Raw genomic sequence first — 6,933 nt, 5'->3', positions numbered from 1 at the left:
TTTTCAAAGACTCTCATCATAGCAGACATTTTGAGCTATGGCTTTGACAGATTGCACATTTTGAAAGTGTGATACTGTAGCTAGCTTTTTAGTAAATTTGGCAGACTACATACTGTCTCGAAATCCACTGATGAAAAGTGAAAAATCTATTAGATGTAGGTTGGCAGGATACATGTGACCTGCTGACAGGCTGTGCACATATTTTATTTGATTCCAGGAGCAAGGAGTCCAATTCTCCAGGGTTTATGAAGAATTGCTGTAAATGTCACTTACAGAATGAAAAAAAGACAGTCTTGGAAGAGGTAGGTTGTATGAGACGACTGAAAAAAAAGTTGTAAAAGCCTTTGTCTTACATATAGGGGTTTTACTGAAAATACGATTGGTAGAGAATAGATAGGAACTGTTGATAGTAGTAGTTATACTGCTAAAGAGCTTATTCAATTCTCTTCTCTTGTTGGAGAAAGAATTTGAAAGTAGAGGAAACCCTTTAATTTTCTGGTGCTCAAAATACAGGCTTACAGTTGTGACCTTGACATCAGTTTTTGATGGTAGGTCTGTGACACTCAGCATCTCATGAGTTTTCTGCAGGAAAGAGCTCAGCTTCCTGAAATAAAGGTGTTTCAAAACAATTTATTCACAGACTGAAAATGTGCTCTCATGAATTTCCCTTCTGGCTTCAAAATCTTAACTTGCTTGGTGGTCTCTTAAAAGGTGTTTCTATTACACATTGTCTTGTGTGAGAGGATACTGAAGCTAATATTCAGTGAGTTTGGATATGTAGTGGGTTTACGTGACAAGATTTTGGTAGCAGGAGGGCCATAGGGGTGGCTTCTGTTAGAAGGATCTAGAAGCTGCCCCATGTCTGGTAAGGGCCCCACTGCTGACCAGAGCTGAGCCAATAAGTGATGTTGTTTCATGCCTCTGAGAGAGCATATTTAAGACAGAAAAAAAAAAAAATAATGCTGCACCACACAGCAGCTGGCAGATTGAGAGGAGTGAGGAACAGCCTTGCAGGCACCAAGGTCAGTGAAGAAGGAGGGGGAGAGGTGCTCCAGGCACTGGAGCAGAAGTCCCCTGCAGCCTGTGGTGAGGACCATGGTGATGCAGGTTGTCCCCCTGCAGCCCATGCAGCCCGTGGAGGAGACCACAGTGGAGCAGGTTGTCCTGCACCGACAGAGACTGCAGCCTGTGAAAGACCCCTGCCAGAGCAGATTCCGGGCCAGACCTGTAGGCCGTGGAGAAGAGACCGGGCAGGAGCAGGTGACCTGGCAGGAGCTGCTGCCCGTGGGGGATCCAGGTTGGAACAGTTTGCTCCTGAGGGATGGACCCCTTGCTAGGGACCCATATCTGGAGCAGTTCTTGAAGAGCTTCTGCCTGTGGGAAGCCCATGCTGGATCAGTTCAGCAAGGACTGCATCCCGTGGGAGGGACCCTACAGCACAGGGGACGAGAGTGACTGAGAAGGAGCGGCAGCGAAGAAGCGCTATAGACTGACCATAACCCCTATTCCCCCATTCCCCTGCACCTCTTGGGGGGAGGAGGTGGAAGAGGGTGGGTGGGGGGGAAGGTGCTTTTAGTTTCTTTCCTTTGTTTCACATTTCTCCAGCTTGTTAGTAATAAGCAATAAAACTTACTATCTCCCCATGCTGAGTCTGTTTTGCCCATCACAATAGTTACTGCGCTATCTCCCTGTCCTTATCTCAACCCTTGAGCCCTTTTCATCATAATTTCTCCCCATTCCTTTTTGAGGAGGGGGAGTGAGAGAGCGGTTGTGGTGGAGCTCGGCTACTCACCCAAGTAAAACCACCACAGGATACAGGAAGCATCCTCTGCATGCCTGTGCCTAACCTGTAGTGTCATGACTTTGAATCCTCAGGTCCTGATGCTGCCCAGAGGGGTTATATGACCTTCTTCTCCATCCCTGACTACATATTTTCACCTTTGCTTTATTGGCATTGGCTTTTGGAACCCTATGGTTAGTTGACCTAACTGAAAACTAATCATGCACAAGATAAAATATCAGGAGGCTTGATGGACATATGGGTACTAGTATTAATGCAAAGAGGTGAGGAAACACAGTTTTATAGCAGGTAAAAAGGGCAGAACTATGTTTCTGGTAGCAACTTTATCCTGTAATATTTTAATTCAGTGAAGTCTAACATAACCCTATAGAGAAATGAATGACGTATCCAATTCTCTCCAAGACTGTCATTAAACTTAGTACGCTATTCAAAGTGGCACATGTAAAACTGAAGGCATCTAAATTTCAGCTCATTGCCATGTAAATGGCTCTTAGCAGCCACTTTTTTAATCCTTTCATAAAATTCCTACATTAAGTAACAGTTGTGTAATATTAAAACAGTACCAAAATAGATAAATTGGCTATCAGATTTTCAGTCTTTTGTGGAAGTATGCTTCATCACAAATTCATGCTCATTTCCTTTTCTCAGGGGAAGTGGTTGTACTACTTGCGTGTTTTGGAATTTTCCATTGGAAAAAAAAAAAGCTTTTCTGAGTTTTTTCATACTTAGTAATTAATATTCAATATTCAGTAACCCCCTGGAAAACACATAGCCTTAGCACTGATCATGTTGTAATGTATTAATACAGAAACACATACAAATCATTACACATTACTTATTGATTAAAATTTACACAGGCAAGGCAAAGCAGATGTATTTTTCTTGTCTATTCCTTTCTTTATATTTTTTAAGAACAATATGAAAAATGAAAAAGATGAAATAAAGATTTTTTAACAAGAGAAAGGAATATAAAAATTTTTACATATCAAGACTACTGAGTTTGGAGTCTATAGCTTTGCTTTCTAGTATTTGAAACTGATTCTGACTTTTAATACTTTTGTCTTACAGAATATGAAATAAGGAAAGTACTTCTCAGATAAGTAGAAGAAAGTAGTGATTATGATCCATACTGAGTTCTCTAAGTTAAACCTTACACTCTTCTGTCTTAGACTTGACTTAGAGACTTTAAGACCTATTCTGTTTTAGCAAGATCAACACTGGCTCTGGAGATAGACAGTAACTTAAAATGTCATGGGAGATATGAGATAGAAGTGTCCTAAGGGGTTGGAAAGCATGTATAATTTCCATGAGCAGGACAGGATGTCAAGGAGAGAAATTACAGGCTTATAATTATGCTTATAACGATATTCATACATTTTTTTTGCACATCTGACATGGCTAAAAACTGATGTGCAGTGTGGATCTGTCCCATGAGATACATAGCAGCCATAAATCCGAGAGAGGGGTTACACAATTTGTAGCCTGCTGAACAATTGTCTTGGCCATGAGAAAAGGGTGGTCAGATTGCCCAGCCAGTCACTGGCATGTGAAGTCACCTTGCCAATGCATTTGCCCTCCCAGATCGCCTCAATCCCACATCAGAAACTGCTTAATAAGCATGGGTTAGACAAGCTGGTGCTGATGTCTGAAAACTGGAGAAGGAAAAGAGAAATTGTTTATGTAGGAGTATATGGGATGTGGGCAAGGGGATGGATATTTGGAAATAAAGGTGAGGAAATAGTGCTAGAAAGGAAGTTAAAGAGACTGGGGTGAAGTGAAAGGCGAAGAGTGCAGAATAAGGTATTTAGGTTTTGGCACTCTTGACCTTGAAAACCAGCAGTCTCTGAGTTGCAGGCAACTAAATTGCAGATAACTGTGTTGTGGATACAAATTGAGAAAGTTGGGTCTGACAAGGTAAATGGGAATACATAATTAACCATAAAAATGAGATGGTATTTGTGTGATTTATGTTATAAAGAAGGCATTTGTAAAGAGTTTAGAATGTATTTTATGTGTTTGCTATAAATATCAAGGCATGGTATTTTTCTCTGGACTTTCAGTATAGGCCATTTTGAGGGGTAGCATATTGGATAAAATACAACATTTTTTGTTTTTCTCCACTATGTCAGCTCCTAGTTTAAGTATTAGTTTAGAATAACGTACCACCCATCAATCAAAACTTCCATGTCTCTGTACTTTCCTTTGTTGTCATCTTCAATTTTGAACTGGCATGTTCCAAATATGTGTCAGTTTTTAATCGGTGTAGCCAGAATGGCATCCAACCTTTTGCAAGTTTTTGTGCACTTTTTCTGAACTGACATCTGATCTGTCAAATTCACACCTCTTGAAAATGTGAAGATGTAGGCAACAGGGTTAGTGTAAGAATTATGTAATTGTGAGAGAAAATGTATAAAAGCTCTTCAGTAAATTATTTTTTAACACTATGTATAAGAACACTGTCATTTAATCATTTGTATTTTTTTATTTTATTTTTAACAACAGTCCCTGTAATTCAATTATTCTCCATATATAAATACACGGAATCATCACCCTTAGAACTCAGTTACTAGCTTCAGGGAAAACAGAATTCCATTTATTGCAACTCCCTGCTTGTAAGGAACAAGATAATTGTGAGCAAGGGTTGAGTACGGACTTCCCAAAGGACAAAATAGATAATAGAAAATTTTCTGTTAACCATGGTCCTTTCTGCTTTTTTTTTTTTTTTTTTTTTTTTACTTTTGCTTTGAATACACACTTTAATGTGTTTTACTGAGCTATGAAACCACTTCCTTCAGTTCACTGGGGAGGACTTGACATTCTTGCAGATACATGTGATCTAGCTGTATAGTTTAAGAAGGAATTGAAAATACCTTCCTAGTCACATACATTTGCATTAGAAATCATATACAATATCTTTCAACTAATCACTTTTGCACTTGTTAGATATACAGAAGCACTTGTGCTGAAGGACCGACAGCACTGAATAGATGCACTTGTGCAGACAGACAGCACTAAAATGTATTAGGGACTGAGATGAGAGCAGGCACATGGGGAGTACCTGAACCCACATGTGACTACAGGAACAACTGGACATGTGACTACAAGGAACACAGGGCTGGAGACATCACCAAAGAGCAAGAAAAAAACTGTGTATGGACACTCCTGTGGATGTTACTGCAGGAGAAGGAATGCTCCTGAGGCTGCTTATGGGTTTTGTGGTAAGGATTAACTGGAAGGAGTGCATCAGCCCTAAAAAGCACTGGAAAGCAGGATCACACCCCAGTACAGCACATCTACAAAGGATTGGTTTGATTTTCGTATCAGTACAGAAATGTCATTTGAAGCATTTACTTACTCATTTACATCACTCTTGTCCTGATCAGAAGCACTCTGAATTTGCTGAGCTTTTCCATTGATTTTTATAGTGTTGGTTCAGGCTGTAAATTTAAAACTGACAATGCCTCTGTCAAAGAATTATTGTATTACATTTCAAACAGTGTTTACCAGTGATGATATGAGTTGTCATTCTGATTACAAAAAGAGGCTCTGCAGGGAGTTGCTAATAGTAGCTCTAATAAAGCGTCAGGCCATAAAAGACCAGAAGAACTCGATATAAATTATAATTGTGCTTTAATTTATAATTGTTGTCTTACAAAATGTTCTCTAAGGAATCTTTTCAAAATAAATCATCCATGCAGCTGTTCTTAATTGAAAAGGAATGAAGCATCACATTTTACCTGTGGACAATAAAAATATTCAAAAAATTGCCTTTTCTAGTACAGTGCAAAATAAAATATTTGAAATGCCAAATAAAGCATTTAGAATTTAAGAATTTGTAGGGACTCTGATTCTAGTTCTCTTTTTCAGCAAAACATGATTTATTCCTTTATTTCTTCTGGGAGCGATACCATATTAACCCCAAGCAGCGTCAACCATAAAGTCAGAGTGACAGGACTATGTTCCTCAAGGGAGGAAGTTAGGATGCTTCTTACATTTGCATCAAAGATCAAAGCACAGTTTGGGATGGGTGATGACTGAATGCACAAAATTCAAGGGACACTTAAGGCTAATAGCTCTAATTAGTGGTTTAACAGACTGCTTTAATGGCAGAATAGGAATTTCATGTAGCATAACATAATGAATGGAGCCTCTATATCTTAAAGTAAATGAAGATCTGAATTCAACAAAAAACCCTACCTTGATAGAGGTTTTTTTTTTTTTTTTTTTTTTTTTTTTTTTTTTAAATCTTTCTACTATGGAATAAACTTAATAACAAGATTTTTTTTGGTCAATATATAACAACTCTCACCTTTCAAAACAATATGAGCAACCTGACAGTAGCAAAGTATTTTTCATACGATGGCAAGGAGCTCTGCATGTTATCAGATAACTGATAATTTGTCATTAATTAGGCCCTCTTACTTTCTATAAGGCAGGAATGGGCAAACAATATTCTGCCCACAGCTCATTAATAGTGATCCCTCTCCTTTGGTGCTGAGCACCAGGAGGACGTGCTGCAGTCTGTCATCTTGAATCTTCCCCTTTTCTCTGTGCACTGGGACAGTAAACACAGAGATATTAATATTTAGACTGCAATCAAGAGATCATGCTGTTTTAAATCATCCTATTATCATATTTATTTCTTCTTGTCTTTCTTTCATGTGGTGAATTTGACTATCTGCTGTTTATGCAATTTCTTACATAAAGCCTCTGTTTTAGTGTCTCTACAACTAAAACAGTTAAAAGCACACACACAACCGGAATGGATAAAATGACCATTTGCTGACATCTGTTGCTTATACAAATTAAGAGGATGCATGTTGAAAGTAAGGCTATTTAATGCTCTGTGGATTTTCACAGAAGATTGACCCAAAGCTCTATTATATTTTTCCTGTAATTGTAATAAAGAAAAAAATGAGTGTTTGATGACTTCATTGTTTTGGGGCAGTTTAAAACTTATCCCTTAAAAAGCAAAAACAATTCGAGTTAGAGAAATGAGGAAAAAAGGAATTAGATATGACCACAATCTTAGAACTGTAACATAATAAACATTTCTACAAACTTATTTATGTCTTTCTCTACTGACTAACATCTGATTTGCCTTTTTCTGTCTGTCAGCTTTCCTAACCTCT

The sequence above is a fragment of the Oxyura jamaicensis genome, chromosome 1 (genome assembly GCF_011077185.1).
Source record: "Oxyura jamaicensis isolate SHBP4307 breed ruddy duck chromosome 1, BPBGC_Ojam_1.0, whole genome shotgun sequence".
NCBI lineage: Eukaryota > Metazoa > Chordata > Aves > Anseriformes > Anatidae > Oxyura > Oxyura jamaicensis.
The sequence above is the reverse complement of the archived record's forward strand: the minus strand, read 5'-3'. Positions refer to the sequence as shown.